The 15,641-nt window shown below is 48.9% G+C and overlaps 1 long non-coding RNA gene across 3 annotated transcripts; it reads right to left on the bottom strand.

The window, feature by feature from the left end:
* Nucleotides 1-583: 583 nt before the first annotated feature.
* LOC136046777 (uncharacterized) lies at nucleotides 584-2,388 on the bottom strand. Of its 3 annotated transcripts, none has more exons than XR_010622016.1 (5): nucleotides 2,285-2,388; nucleotides 2,141-2,179; nucleotides 1,528-1,563; nucleotides 1,098-1,166; nucleotides 584-846 (listed from the first exon to the last, which is right to left on the bottom strand). It is a non-coding gene; the product is annotated as an uncharacterized LOC136046777 (long non-coding RNA). The 3 variants fall into 3 exon arrangements; XR_010622017.1 differs by having other exon boundaries at nucleotides 584-837; XR_010622015.1 differs by having other exon boundaries at nucleotides 584-815.
* Nucleotides 2,389-15,641: the final 13,253 nt, after the last annotated feature.

The following is a 15,641-nucleotide window of genomic DNA, read 5'->3' as shown; positions in this document are numbered from 1 at the left end:
GTTCCCTGTGAAAGACAAACCTCATGAAATGCAGCTTGGACATAGCATGCAGTTCATAACTGTGTTTTACTGTTCGTTCAATTGCATATTTCCTTCTGTTTGTTGGCAAAAGAAAGAGAAATCTTTCTTTTTCCATGTTCAGCAAGGTGGAGTCGATGCAAAGGCGGTTTAACACTGAGTTCTCATTACATTTTATCATATTTTATTTTGCAAGATTGTCCTTCAGGTGTGTGGCCATGGGCCAGCACCAGTGCAGCACCAGTTTCCCCATGCAGGGTGAAGTTCTCCATGTTCTAGACATGGATCACACCTCCTCGGCAGGTACTCAGCACCATGGGGTGGCCTGGGATGAAGGCCAGGGCACAGACCCAGACTCCGTGCACATTCGGGATCTGCTGTAGGCATGGGGTAGAGCAGAGATCACCATCAGCCTCATGCATGCACGCAGGGATTCAGATCATCACTGCTGCCCCAGGGTCGATGCAAAGTACTGAGCCGGACTAGAGACTTAGTCTTATCTCTGCAAGGACAGATCAGAGGGGTCCCTTCTGAGCATGGGAACAAGGACACAGACACATAGAGCTTGGCTTTGCTGAGGGTTTTATTGATCATCAGAGGGTGTCATTGATCATCAGGGTCTTCACTGGTCATTGGAGGGCAACACTGGTCATCAGAGGGCTACACTGGTCATCAGAGGATGTCAAAGGGCATCACAGGTGAGAAGAAGCCTTGTCCATGCAGGGTTTGTCCCCAAGGACTTAGCACAGGAGAAAGACTGGCAGCAGCCTACAGGCCCAGGGCAGGATGTGGGTCCCCTGGGGACAGCAGCCACAGCCCCTGTCCCATCTGCACGGTGACCCTGGGCCATCCATTAGGCACCCTGTGCCTGCCCCTTCCAGATGCCCTCCTCAGCACATCCCCATAGAGCGCAAGACAAGGTCTCGAGGTGACAGTGCCCAGGTTCACCTGGAACAGGTCGGGTACTGCCCTCCATCGCATCCATCCGCAGCCCCTGATGCCTGGTCCTCAGCGCTCTGGAGACACCCAGGTTCCCCCCAGGTGCCCTGTGGAGTCTCAGATATCCCCGTGCTGCTCACCTAGACATGGAGATCCAGGGCCGCACGTCCCACACGCAGGGGATTCTCCTCTGTTCTGCTGAGCACGACCTGGGAGGAAGGGGATGCTAGGGATACACCGAGGGCACTAGGACAATGGGACACGCTGGGGGCAGTGGGATGCACTGGGACACACTGGGAGCACTGGGGAAAACGGGACATACTGGGACACCCTGAAGGCACAGGGACCCACTGTGTGCACGGGAACACCGTGGCCAAGGCACGGTCCTGCAGCCTACTCAGCCACAACTGCCCCCCATTGCCTCCTTCCCCTGCTCATTGCCTGCCCACAGCAGGAGGGAGCGCAGCAGAGGCCTTAGGGCCTCAGGGGTGCCCCCATGTCCCAGGGAAACAGAGAGGACAGCAACACATCCAAACCCCGTCCTCAACCCAGGGGCACCCCACAACTCACAGGAGGCGGATGGACATCAATGGAAGGTGGCTGCACCTGGGGAAGAAGAGCCATGGGGCAGCCATGAGGGAACTGTGGGGCTGGGGGATCACCAGGTGTCCCCATCCAAGCCCCCAAGTTGGCCCCGGGGCTGCCCCCAGCCTCATGGCTGCTAAGGTCTGTGGGCACCTCTGCCCATGGAGGAGCCGAGGGTTGGGGACGGACATGGGAAGGGGAGAGGAGATTGGGGGGCCCAAAGGGAGGGGCATGGGAGTGCCAAAGAAGTGAGGTTTGGGGGTCCAAAATGGATAAGTATAGAGATCACAAAGAGGAGAATGGGAGAAAATGAAACAGGTCCCCATATCAATTGGGGACCTAAAGAGATGAGAATCAGAGTGTCAAAGAAAGGAGATTTGTTGGTGCCAAAGGGATGGGCTATGGGGACCAAAAAGAGAGTTCCATTTGGAACCCCAAAGACAGGAGATTTGGGCACCCAAAGAAATGGGGAGTAGGGTGCAAATGGAAGAAATTTGGAAGCCCCAAATTGAGGGGTGGCTTCTGCCAGGCAGGACCAGACCCCACCTGTCCCTGTGAAACTCCCTGCTGGGCCACCCATGGCTGCCCAGACACTCACCACAACATCATCTTCCTTGGGCTGCAGACGCAGCAGTGGCTGTGGGGAGAGGAGTAGGAGAGGGAGTGAGAGAGACCCTGGCTTCAGGGACCCCCATGACTGAACATCTCCAGCCCCAGCCCTCATCCCCCATGGATGGTTCACCTGAGCTTTCCCTGTGTGGCACAGGGCAGCAAGGAGCAGCACGAGGCTGAGCACAGCCGCCTTCATCTTCCTCCGTGCTCTGGGAGTTGGGTGAGGCAGCAGGAGGACAGGGCTGCATTTATCTTCCCAGAGCTTCTCCCACAACCCCAAGTGCCCCTGTGCTTGGCAGACTCCCCTGGCATGGACCGAGCCTGACATGCAGCCATACTCTGCCCTAGCCCAAGGGCACATGAAGAAGCCAAGGATCAGAGGAAGAACATTGAGTGCTGGGACACTGATAACATTGACCCCAAAGTCACCGCCAGCACCCAGCACACCCCATGTGTGTCCCAGGTTCACCCAGAGATAATACTGCCCCCACATCAAGGCTTTCTACAAGGAGTCATCCCTGAGCTCTCTCCAGTCCTGTGAGGCACCAAGATGTGGGGCTGATTTCTTGAGGAAATGGGGACATGGCATCTGGGGACACGGGGAAGTGTTCTCAGAAGCTCCTACACCATCCCTAATGACCCTGGCCTTGACAGAGTCCCCTGGCACGGGCTAAGCCCAGCATGCAGCCAGCCACTGCCCTGGCCCCTGGGAACAGGAAGGAGCCAGGGATTATGGGCAGGCACTCTCTGCTGGGATCCCAATGGCATGTAGCCTAAAGCCACCAAGTTCAAGAACCCAGCAAAGCCTGTCCTTTCTGTCACTCAGGATCACCCAGAGATGAAGACATCCCCATATCAAGGCTTTGTCCCAAGAGTCATCCATGAGTTCTCTCCAGTCCTGTGGGGCACCAAGGTGCTGGGCTGATCCCTTGGGGAAATGGGGACATGGCATCTGGAGACACTGGGAAGAGGGAAGACAAAGGGGGACATGGGCAGTGGGGACATTGTGTGGATATGGGGACAACAAGGGGACACTGGGATACAGGGACATCATGGGGACATGAGAATATCATGGCAATATGGAGTCAGCATGGAGATATGAGGACATGGGAAAATGGAGGTATGGGGGCATGGGGGTGTGTGCACAAATGGGAACTGGTTGGTGACAGGGACCTGGAATTCCATAGATGGGCAGTGGGGACAGGCGGGTGACGGGGACACAGACACAGGGAGGCTGGCAGTGTGTCCACTCAGTGCCCTTGTCGTCATGCAGGAGGTCGGGAGAGAATAACAGATCTTGGCTGTGGAAGATGGCTTTCCTCCTTATTTCTTTCTGCAGAGAAAGAAACCCAGAGACTACAACTTCTAAAATCATGGACTCTAAGAATCATGGAATACCTGAACCATGGGGTCACAGACTCACAGAACCAATGAGTCACGGAATCATAAAACCACCGCACCACTATAACTATAGAATCGTAGAATCATTTAGGTGGGACAAGGCCCCTAAGGTCACATCAGGAAATGTGTCATGCATTCTCTGTTCTCTTTAGATCGCTCGCATTAGAAGACACCATGTTACATCCAGAAATCTGTATGGTATACCTGACATGGCAGTAGTGCTGCCTCTGTCCATGGGTGCAGTTTGTCAATAGGACACGCAGGCAGGGAATCCAAGGCTGGGGGTGAAAATTGGCTTTGAAAGCCTCTGGGCTGTGTGCCTGAGCTTCAGCAGAGCAAAGGTGTCCTACCAGTTTTGTTCCCTTGATGATGCAGCCTCCTGTCATGGCTTCAAAGAAAGTGAGTCTTGTTTTACCCAGATGAAAAGGAAGACAGAACAGAACACTGATAAATGGCTCCGAACTGCAAACAACTCAAGGATACATCTGTCAGAACAGCCAGCTGGTCACAGCTTCACGGAGCATTTCCCATAAATAAGAGAGCTGCTGTGGGTCATCTCTGACAAGAACACTTGAATGTTTGCTTTGGGAATCGCCCAGAGAGCAGTCAGCTGGAAGAGTTTCCCTTGGGCTGATTCTGCTCTGGGCAGTGTTTGTCAGAGCTTATCAGTGCTGCATTATTCACCGTATTTCAATGCAGTGTGGCCTGTATTTCAATACTGTATTTCAACGCAGTATTTCTACTCTGGAGTTACTGTTACAAGAACTAATGAATTGTCCGTACTGCCTCATGGAGAAATATTGACAGAGGTGCAGTACAGACTGTCTTTGTGATAAATGCGAAGCAGGTGGATGACACTTGATAGCAAGTGTCTCATTAAAGATTCTCCAGGAAAACCCCTTTGATGGTTTGATGACACCTAAAAAGAAATACTCAGGCTTTGTAACAGCAGAACACTGAAAAAGTAAAACGTGATGAGGCCTAAGTTCTCCAGCTGCTCAGTCAGCAGCCTCCTCTGCAGCGATCTCCCCATCGTGGCATCACGGAACCATTTAGGTTAGAAATGACCTCTCGGGTCACCCAGCTGCTAACTCAGTGCTGTTAAGTCCACCACTAAGCCCATATCTGTGACATGTCACTGTGTCTGTGGTGCGTCACCCTGCTGGGGAGCAGGTGCAGGGACTTCCACAGCACGTCATGGCCTTGGCTGGGCTTGTTGACCTCAGAGGTCTTCTCCAACCTAGATGATCCTGGGATTCCAGGACATTAGGATTCTAGGGTGATACTAGCATTCTAGGTTTCTACTTTTCTAGGGTTCCATCTTCCTAGGATTCAAGAGTTCTAGGAGTGTAGGAATACAAGCGTGTAGCATTCTTGTTTTGTAGGATTCAAGGTTTCTACTTTTCTTAGATTTGGAGGATGGTAGGATTATATGTTTCTTAGTTTCCTAGATTTCTATGCTAATAGGATTCCAGGTTTCTAGGATTACAGGATTATAGGATTTGATGGTTCCAGGATTGAAGTTTCCAGAATTGTAGGTTTCTTAGGTTTCTAGGATTCTGTGATACTGGTATTCTAGGTATCTTCGGTTTATAGGATTCTACGTTTCTAGGATTTATAGAATTCCTGGATTCTAGGTTCAAGGCTCTTAGGTTTCTAGAAGTACAGTTTTCTTAGGTTTCTAGGATTCCAGGATTCTGGGTTTCTAGGATGCAGGGATGGGCTCTCACGACCACACGTCAGGAGTTCGACCACATCCAATGAGAACTCACTGATAGATTAGGGAGTAGTGCAGTTTATTAAGGCAACAGATTGCAGATTCTTTGAGATAAACACAGTCTGCAAAGCATGTGAACTGCACAACGGTTTTTCTCAGTCAGCTTACCAAGTTTCTCTGGTTTTGACTAACAGATATGGCTGCAGGTCACGTTGCTTAGGGAAGTATCATGGAAGGGATTACCCAGTGCTTTCCTCCCTGGAGGTTTGTCTTCTCTCCAGAGGTGGACATTTTAAGAAGTCACCTCCAGTAAAAATTCCACAAAATCTCATAACCTTTGCAGGCACCACCTGGTACAGCTCCAACACTCAAGAGGTCACAAGAGAGTGTCCTGTGGCCCCAGACAGTTTTTATCTTTCCCTCTGAGCGGAAACACATAAAAATGCAAAGCATCGCACAGTCCTCTGGGGAATGTAGTTCTTCTCTTCTGAGACAGGTATACCCATAACTATTGATGATCCACGGAGCTGGAGCATTAACTCTTTAACTCTTAATGCACTACATGACGTTATGATGTGGAATGCCACTACCAAAAATCACAAAACCATGACATTCCACCCCTTATTGCACATCACTACATCATGCTTGATAAATACATAGAAGAACAATGATTAACATGCATTAAATACACGCACACACACCACATATATACATGTATGTACATGGAATTACTGACTGCACTCCCCCAACATCAAATTCCCTTGTGGTACACATTGAACATCCCCATTCTTCTGCATCACCCACCAGGTAGACCCAGGTCCCTGAGCAAAGACAGTTCCATGGAGAGGTTTGCCCTCTCCAGAAACTGGAAGGACCCACACTGCTTTTCCCAACATGTTCTTTGCATGTACTACAGGGACCTTATCTCCCTCTACAGTAGGTAGAGAGCTGGATTGGGCAGGACCATCACGATTGATGGATCCTCGAGTGTTGACCAACCAGGTGGCTTTTGTCAAATGCTTCTCCTAATGCTTAAATGTTCCGCCACCCATTGCTTTCAACATGGTTTTTAACAACACATTTTATCATTTGATTTTACCTGGAGAAGGTGAATGATAGGGGATACGATAAATCCACTCGATGCCATAATCTTTGGCCCAAGGATTTACAAGAGAATATTTGCAATGAGTCCCATTATCTGACTCCATTCTTTCTGGAGTGCCATGTCGCCACAGGATTTGCTTCTCCAAGCCTAATATGGTGTTTCGGGTGGTAGTATGGGGTACTGCATATGTTTCAAGCCACCCAGTGGTCGCCTCCACAATGGGAAGCACATAACACTTACTATCGCGAGTTCGTGGCAAGGTGATATAATCAACCTGCCATGCCTCCCCATATTTATACTTTTCCCATCACCCTTCCTGCCAGAGAGGTTTCATCCTCTTGGCCTGTTTAATTATGGCACATGTGTCACAGTCATGGATAACCTGTGCAATAGCGTCCACAGTTAAGTCCACCCCTCAGTCTCTAGCCCATTTATGTGTTGCATCTCTTCCTTTATGGCCTGAGGTCTCATGGGCCCACCGAGCTAAAAATAAGCCTCCTTTGTTCTGCCAGTCCAAGTCTATTTGAGCCACCTCAGTTTTGGCAGCTCAGTCTACCTGGTGGTTATTTTTCTGTTCTTCAGTAGCTCAACTCTTGGGCACATAAGCATCTATGTGATGCACCTTTACAACCATATTTTTTGTTTGGGCAGCAATGTCTTTCCACAGTCCAGCAGCCCAAATAGCTTTACCCTTCCTTGTCCAGTTGTTTTGTTCCCACTGCTGCAACCACTCCCATAAGGTATTTGCCACCACCCATGAATCAGTGCAAAGATAAAGCACTGGCCACTTCTCCCATTCAGCCACATCTAAGGCCAGCTGGACAGCCTTTACCTCTGCAAATTGACTTGGTTCTCCTTCTCCTTCAGTGGCCTCTGCAACTCGTCGTGTGGGGCTCCACACGGCAGATTTCCATCTGCGGTGCTTACCCACAATGCGACAGGATCTATCTGTGAACAGGGCATATCTCTTTTCATTGTCTGGTAGTTCATTATATGGTGGGGCCTCTTTGGCAAGTGATACCTCATCTGCTGGTGATGTTGCAAACTTCTTGCCTTCAAAATTATTCTTTTTCCGCGTCACCTGATAGAGGGGGCTCACAATGAGGCTGTAGCTTGGGATGTATATCCTCCAAAAACCTACTACACTCAGAAAAGACTGTGTCTCTTTCTTGCTAGTGGGTGGAGACTTACTGGTGATTTTGTCAACCACATCTCCTGGGATGTGACAATGCCCACCTTGCCATTTTACTCCTAGGAACTGAATTTCTTGGGCAGGTCCCTTCACTGTATTCTGTTTATTAGCAATACCAGCACCCAGAAGAACTTGGATTAATTGCTCTCCTTTCTCAAATACTTCCTCTGCTGTATCACCCCCCACAGCAATATCATCAATGTACTGCAGATGCTCAGGAGCACCGCCCTGTTCCAATACAGATTGGATCAACCCATGGCAAATGGTTGGGCTATGTTTCCACAGTTCATTGCTCCTTGCTACCCAGAGGTGAGCAGGGATGAGGGAAGAGGACTACCTCCTTGTACTGTTCCTCCACTTTTTGTCTGAGGAGTGCACTGAGCACGGAGAGGCCCGAGAGATGGGGGAGAATGTGGGCAGTGTGAGTTGCACCACCACAGTTGATGTAGGCACACCAAGAAATCAGAGCACCAAACCTTGCATATGAGTTTTACCAAGCGGAGAGGAAGGAAGAAGCATGAAATTTAAGCCTTGCAAATGGCCCTCTCACCCCTCCTGAGGAATCAGCTCCTGTGCAAGGCCCTCACACACTGTGCTTTGAGTGCCACCAACTAGATCATCTCTGGTGCTCACCAGAGCCTGCAAGGCATTACCCCGGTCTCCAGAAACTTGCAGGAGTTGCACTCCTGCCACCTTGTCCCGAAGGCATCATACTGCTGCCCCCTCCAACATTCTCTGGTTCAAGCCTTGACTTCTGATTTCAGTCTGACTGTCTTTCATCCTCCTTTATTTGCAATTCTTGTGATTTACAGCTCAAGCTGAGTGTCTTCTAGGAGGAACCTCATTACCTCCAATCCCGTAGTTTTTATGAGTTGCTATAAGCCCATCCTTACACAGTTCCAACTCAAATTGTCCTTTTTAACCAATCCAATTTTCTGTGTCCACTGTCTCTCCCTCCTTCCATCCATCCATCCATCCATCCAGTTCAAGGTGGTGCTACTTGGGCAGCATTTTCACAGAACAGGCAGTACTTCTCCAGCTGCCGCTATGCAGATCCCATCATTCTTGATGTCTCTTGTGACTTATCCAGTTGAATCCTGTTCCTCACTGTTAACAGTAACACGGGGAAAGCTACATTTCCATACAACCTAAAGCCTCAGTTACTGTAGTCACTAGTGCTAAGTCTCTTCCTACGGTTTACGGGCAGGTTCAGCCCGGTAAACAACTGGACAGCCTTCACCTCTGCAAATTGACTTGATTCTCCTTTTCCTTCAGTGGCCTCAGCAACTCATCGTGTGGGGGTCCACACAGCAGATTTCCATCTGCGGTGCTTACCCACAATGCGACAGGATCTATCTGTGAACAGGGCATATCTCTTTTCATTGTCTGGTAGTTCATTATATGGTGGGGCCTCTTTGGCAAGTGATACCTCCTCTGCTGGTGTTGTTCCAAACTTTTTACCTTCAGACCAGTCCATGATCACTTCTAGGATTCCTGGACGGTTGAGGTTCCCCATCCGAGCTCGCTGTGTAATCAGCGCAATCCACTTACTCCAAGTGGCATCAGTAGCTTGATGGGTAGAGGGAACCTTTCCTTTGAACATCCAGTTCAGCACTGGCAGGTGCCAGGAGGAGCTGCGTTTCAGTACCAATTACTTCGGAAGCAGCTCGAACCCCCTCGTACGCGACTAAGATCTCCTTCTCAGTTGGAGTGTAGCGCTCCTCAGACCCCCTGTACGCCCAACTCCAGAATCCAAGGGGTCGGCCTCGGGTCTCTCCAGGAGCTCTTTGCCACAAACTCCAAGTGGGACCTTCCTTTCCAGCAGCAGTGTAGAGGATGTTCTTTACATCCTGTCCCGTCCGCACTGGCCCCAGGGCCATGGCACGGGCTATCTCCTGCTTAATTTGCTCAAAAGCCTGCTGCTGCTCAGGGTCTCACACAAAATCATTCTTCTTCCACGTCACCCGATAGAGAGGGCTCACAATGAGACTGTAGTTTGGAACATGCATTCTCAAAAAGCCCACTACACCCAGAAAAGCTTGGGTCTCTGTCTTACTTGTGGGTGGAGACATGGCAGTGATCTTGTTAATCACATCTGTAGGGACGTGACGAAGTCGATCTTGCCACTTTATACCTAGGAACTGAATTTCCTGTGCAGGCTCTTTCACTTTGCTTCGCTTGATAGCAAAGCCAGCTCGCAGAAGGATCTGGATTATACTCTCTCCTTTCTCAAAAACTTCCCCTACTGTATTGCCCCACACAATTATATCATCAATGTACTGGAGGTGCTCAGGAGCACCGCCCTGTTCCAATGCAGTTTGGACCAACCCATGGCAAATAGTTGGGCTGTGCTTCCACCCTTGGGGCAAACGGTTCCAGGTGTATTGAACGCCCCTCCAGGTGAAAGCAAACTGTGGCCTGCATTCTGTGGCCAAAGGAATTGAGATGAAAGCACTGGCAATGTCAATGGTGGCACACCACTTGGCTGCTTTTGACTCTAGCTCGTACTGGAGTTGTAGCATGTCCGGCACAGCAGCACTCAGTGGGGGTGTGACTTCATTCAGGCCACGGTAATCTACCGTCAGCCTCCATTCTCCACTGGCTTTACACACCGGCCATATGGGGCTGTTAAAAGGTGAGTGAGTTTTGCTGATCACTCCCTGGCTCTCTAGCTGGTGCAGTACTGCGGTCTGTGTATCCTTTTTGTAGCAATCAGTACCTGTTGCTCCTCCTCTTGTAGCAACCCCACAACAGACGGATCTTCTGATAGGCCAGGCAAAGCAGACAGCTGCTTAATGTTGTCTGCGTCCACAACAGCTATTCCAAAGGCCCATCAATACCCTTTGGGATCCTTAAAATATCCCCTTTTGAGGTAATCAAGTATACATGGAGCCCCTGGGCCAGTCACAATAGGATGTTTTTGCCAGTCTTTACCAGTGAGGCTTATTTCAGCCTCCAACATGGTTAACTCTTGGGAACCCCCAGTCACCCCAGAAATATAGATTAAGTCTGTCCCTTGGTGACTTGAGGGCATCAGAGTGCACTGTGCACCTGTGTCCATCAGTGCCTCATATTTTTGTGGTTCTGATGTGCCAGGCCATCGAATCCACACAGTCCAATACACTCTATTATTCCTTTCCCCCACCTGGCTGGGGAGCAGGGGCTATTGTGTCTGGTAGGTACCTCGCTCAGTTCTGAAGGAGTACTGTTCAGACAGGAGGGTGTCTCGCTTGGACTGGAAGGCGTCCTGCTGAGACTGTAGACCATCTTGTTGAGACTGAGGGTTGTTGAGTTCGAACTGGAGGGCATCTCGCTCAGTTTGGAGGGTGTCCCTCTCAGTCTGGAGGGTGTCTCTCTCATATCGGAGAGCTTCTTGTTGAGACTGGAGGGCATCTCTCTCAGTCTGGAGGGCGTCTAGATTGGACTGGACAGTCTGATTGTCAGTTAAAAGACTCTCTTTCTGGATCAGGAGACTGTCCCTTTCAGCTCGGAGACTCTCGTGCTCTATTTCAAAAACTCTATGCCTCTCTGGGATAGTATTGAATAAGGCCCGGTAAGCATAAGCCAGACCCCAAATAATTTGGGCCTCCTCAGATCTGTTTGAGCCGCAACATCCCTGTCTCAAATATCTGCTTAAGTTCTCAGGATCTTGCAGGTGTTCAGGAGAAAAGTTCTATGACACCGGTGATGCACATTTCTCTAAAGTCTCTCCTAAGTCCCTCCAAACTCCCTGCCAGTCAGTATTCTCTGGCTCTGGGGAGGGCTTTCTCAAAGTATTATAAATACAGATACTGATGAAGAGTACGTTCAGGGAGACTGATACCACAGTCATAAAAAGCATTGGATGGGCATTCAGAAAACGCATAATGAATTCAAAGGAGAGACCTGGAGTCTGTTTAAAAATCACAAGTTCCATAGAGTTAGCAACTCCATCTGGAGTTACTCCCTCTGGAACTGAATGCCACATCGTATACAAAAGCCAGGTAGGTATTTCCATCAGTGTTTTTAGTTTATCATATAGAGACCAAGCTCCATGGATCAGACTGGCAAACTAAATTAAGTCCCAGTACGTTCTGAGCATTACAAGGGAAAAACCGATGAAATGCAGTCCCTTTAAGACCAGTTTAAAAAGAGAAAGCATTTTTTTATCTTTTTTTTTTCTTTACTAAAATTAGCTGGCAGCACCCAAAAAGTTTACAAATATCCCAGGACAACTGGCAGTATGCCCAGACTTCAAGGTCGTGTTTTGCCGTACAGCACCTGCAGTACAGATAAGCTTCCTAACGAAGCTTTCTCTGAGAGCAAAGAGAGATTCGTTCTAAAAGTATGTCTCTGCCCAGCTAAGGCAGCTGTTTTTGCCCCACGTTGGGCACCAAAAATGTCAAAGGTTTACGGGCAGGTTCGGCCCGGTACCGTGACAATTGGTGCGGGGGACCCACAGATCCACGCCCCAGGAAAGGGGAAAAGGGAAATAAGCCTAGGAACAAAACAGCGGCAATGATCTGAGGAAGAAAGCTAATTTACTAAATAAGATATCAGAAAGCAAAATAACACAATATAATACAATATAATTGGAATTAAAGCTAATAAATCAAATAAAAAGAGCAAGAGAGATGTATGGGAACTGCTGAATCACAGCCTGAACCACTGATTGGTCACCTGAGGTGAGTACCGAGTCAGCCATGGGCGCACAGGTGAAGGTGATATACCTGTGTGAGTGGAAGGGGTGGAGCCTGGCTCCACCTCTCCCAAACCCCATTTAAGGGCTGACCACCACCAGGGAAAGATCTCTTCTTGGAGATCCCTCCCATGTGGAGTCCCCTGTAAGCCTTGTCATCATAAAGGTGAGCCATCTTCTCTTTTGTATTATCTGTATACTGTTTATATAGAACTACTTAAAATATACCATCCCTTATGCTATCTCCTTGCAGAATATCATCATTGGGAATTATTTACCTTACAAGAGAGTGTCCATGTTGCAGTTTTGTGGATTTGATGCCGGTATTCCACATCAAAGCATCATGCAGCAGTTAAGGAATTAATGCTGGGGGAGTTTCCCTTGGGTCACTGTCACGGACAACACTGTGACAATTATTGGTGGAGAATGCGGGCGGTGCAGTATTGGCACTCCATTGTAAATCTGGTGCTAAGTGGACTAAGGTTTTTCATGTACCTTAGAGCATGCTGGCGTCTTTTTAAGCTCCTCATGTTCAGCACCGGAGAAGTGTGTATATACAGCTACTTTAGTGTGCTGAGGGGGTTACATGCCTCCTGCCTAGACACCCTGGCTAACGTGACAGATTATGCGGCATTTGGAATGGTTTCCAGTTACTCTTTTCAGGTCTTTACCTATATTCAAGATGTCAGCCTGGCAACTGTGTTATCTGTTTTTCTGAATGCACTCTCTGCAATAGTAATTTACATCATGTGGAGGAAGCTTTCCTCAAAACCAGAGAGTGCTGAATGGCAGGGAAGGTGGAAAAAATTAGGAAAGAAATTAGAAACGTGGGGACCCCCGGTGTTACGCAATTTTGATCTTGAGCACCTGTGGGATCCTGAGAAATTCAGTGAGTGTTTAGGTAAGGAGTCATGTGACTCAGGATGATCTGAGAAGGAATGTATTGTTTGGGGTCTGGCTTGTGCTTATCGAGCCATAATTGATATTCTGGAGAGAAATGGTTTCCAAACCAAGGTCCAAAGCAAAAATGAAAACCTCGAAGTTAGACCTGACCAATCACAGGAAGCACCGGTATCAGTGTCGGTTGCCCCTGTGGAAGGCCAGAAATGGACACAGCCGTCCTCGCGCCTAGAACGGAAAGAAGAAGCAGCAGAGATAAAAAAGGAAGATCCAGGCGAGGGGCCCTCCTCAGCACCACCACCACCTAGAAAGGCCACTAAGAAAAGTGAGAGACATGGAGAAGACAGCGATGATGATAAAGTCACTGTTACCACTACTTGTCGGCCCCTAAAGATGACTGAAATACAAGATTCAAGAAAGGAGTTTGTACGGTGCTCGGGTGAATCTATTGTCACCTGGTTGCTGCGGTGTTGGGACAGCGGTGCCAGCAGCGTGTCCCTAGATGGCAGCGAAGCCCGCCAACTGGGAAGCATTGCTCGAGACCCAGCTATCGACAGAGGAATTGACAGAAGTCTGAATGGTGTCGCTACCCTCTGGGAACGAGTACTAGTAGCTGTAAAGGATAGATACCCTTACAAAGATGATCTGGAGCCTAAGGTGGAAAGATGGAACACCGTGGAGAAAGGCATCCAATTTTTGAGAGAAACAGCCGTAGTAGAGATGCTGTATGATCCCAATTTCGTCCCTAACAATCCACACCAGGACTGTGATCCTGATGTATATCGCAAGCTCTCAAAAACAGCACCAGAGAGGTACGCAAGTACACTGCTAGCAATGTTCCATAGATTCGAGGGTCAAGACAGAAGACTCCCAGTTTATGAATTGACTATTACACTCCAAAACTTTGAACAACAGTTTCCACCGTCACGTGCTTCCATTGCAGCTGTAGTAGCAGAAGAAGTAGGTGAGATTAAGGAGACACAGAAAACTATACTGGAGGAACTGTCATTACTGATGAATAGGGATGAACCTGTGTCAGTATTGGAAACACCTGATGAAGACGAGCATGACCCAAAGAATCTGATGAAGCAATTTATCAAACTGTTGAAAGTCTCGGCCACCAAAGGCAACCGCCCCTCTGCACGAGCAAATGACGGCAGTAACATCATGTCACGTGTGGCCATGTGGAGCTTCTTATGAGAAAACAGAGAGGACATGAGGAAGTGGCATAAAAAACCCACTCCTGCACTGCGAGCACGGGTGAGAGAACTAGAGCAGAGATCAGCCACCAACGAAATTGCTCCTGTCACTGCAGGTAACTAATAGAGGGGCCCTGCCCTCAGCCAGGGGAGGGAAAGGGATAATAGAGTGTATTGGACTGTGTGGATTAGATGGCCTGGCACATTAGAGCCACAAAGATATAAGGCACTGGTGGACACTGGTGCACAGTGCACTCTAATGCCCTTGAGTTATTAAGGGACAGAATTGATTAATATTTCTGGAGTGACTGGGGGTTCCGCAGTACCACACCAACAGGGATTCCTGGCTCCCCATTCATAACTTGATCCATCAGCTAGAGAGCCAGGGAGTGATCAGCAAAACTCACTCACCGTTTAACAGCCCCATATGGCCGGTGTGTAAAGCCAGTGGAGAATGGAGGCTGATGGTAGATTACCGTGGCCTGAATGAAGTCACACCCCCACTGAATGCTGCTGTGCCAGATATGTTGGAGCTGCAGTATGAACTGGAGTCAAAAGCAGACAAGTGGTATGCCGCCATTGACATTGCCAATGCATTCTTTTCTATTCCTTTGGCCACAGAGTGCAGACCGCGGTTTGCTTTCACCTGGAGGGGCGTTCAGTACACCTGGAACCGTTTGCCCCCGGGGTGGAAACACAGCCCAGCCATTTGCCATGGGCTTATTCAAACCACACTGGAACAGGGTGGGGCACCTGAGCACCTCCAGTACATTGATGACATTGTTGTGTGGGGTGATACAGCAGAGGAAGTTTTTAAAAAAGGAGAGCGAATAATCCAAATTCTTCTGGGTGCTGGTTTTGCTATTAAACGGAACAAAGTGAAGGGACCTGCCCAAGAAATTCAGTTCCTGGGAGTAAAATGGCAAGATGGACGTCGTCACATTCCAGGATATGTGATTGACAAAATCACCAGTATGTCACCACCCGCTAACAAGAAAGAGACACAGTCTTTTCTGGGTGTAGTAGGTGTTTGGAGGATGCACATCCCAAACTACAGCCTCATAGTAAGCCCCCTCTATCAAGTGACTTGAAAAAAAAATAATTTTGCATGGGGTCCTGAACAGCAGCAGGCCTTTGAGCAAATTAAGCAGGAGATAGCCCGTGCTATGGTTCTGGAGCCAGTATGGTTGGGACAGGATGTGAAGAACATCCTCTACACTGCTGCTGGAGAGAAAGGTCCCACTTGGAGTCTGTGGCAAAGAGCTCCTGGAGAGACCTGAGGCCGACGCCTTGGA

The sequence above is a fragment of the Cyrtonyx montezumae genome, unplaced genomic scaffold (assembly GCF_038088225.1).
Source record: "Cyrtonyx montezumae isolate F1298 unplaced genomic scaffold, pur_monq_1.0 scaffold_17, whole genome shotgun sequence".
NCBI lineage: Eukaryota > Metazoa > Chordata > Aves > Galliformes > Odontophoridae > Cyrtonyx > Cyrtonyx montezumae.
The sequence above is the reverse complement of the archived record's forward strand: the minus strand, read 5'-3'. Positions and strand labels throughout refer to the sequence as shown.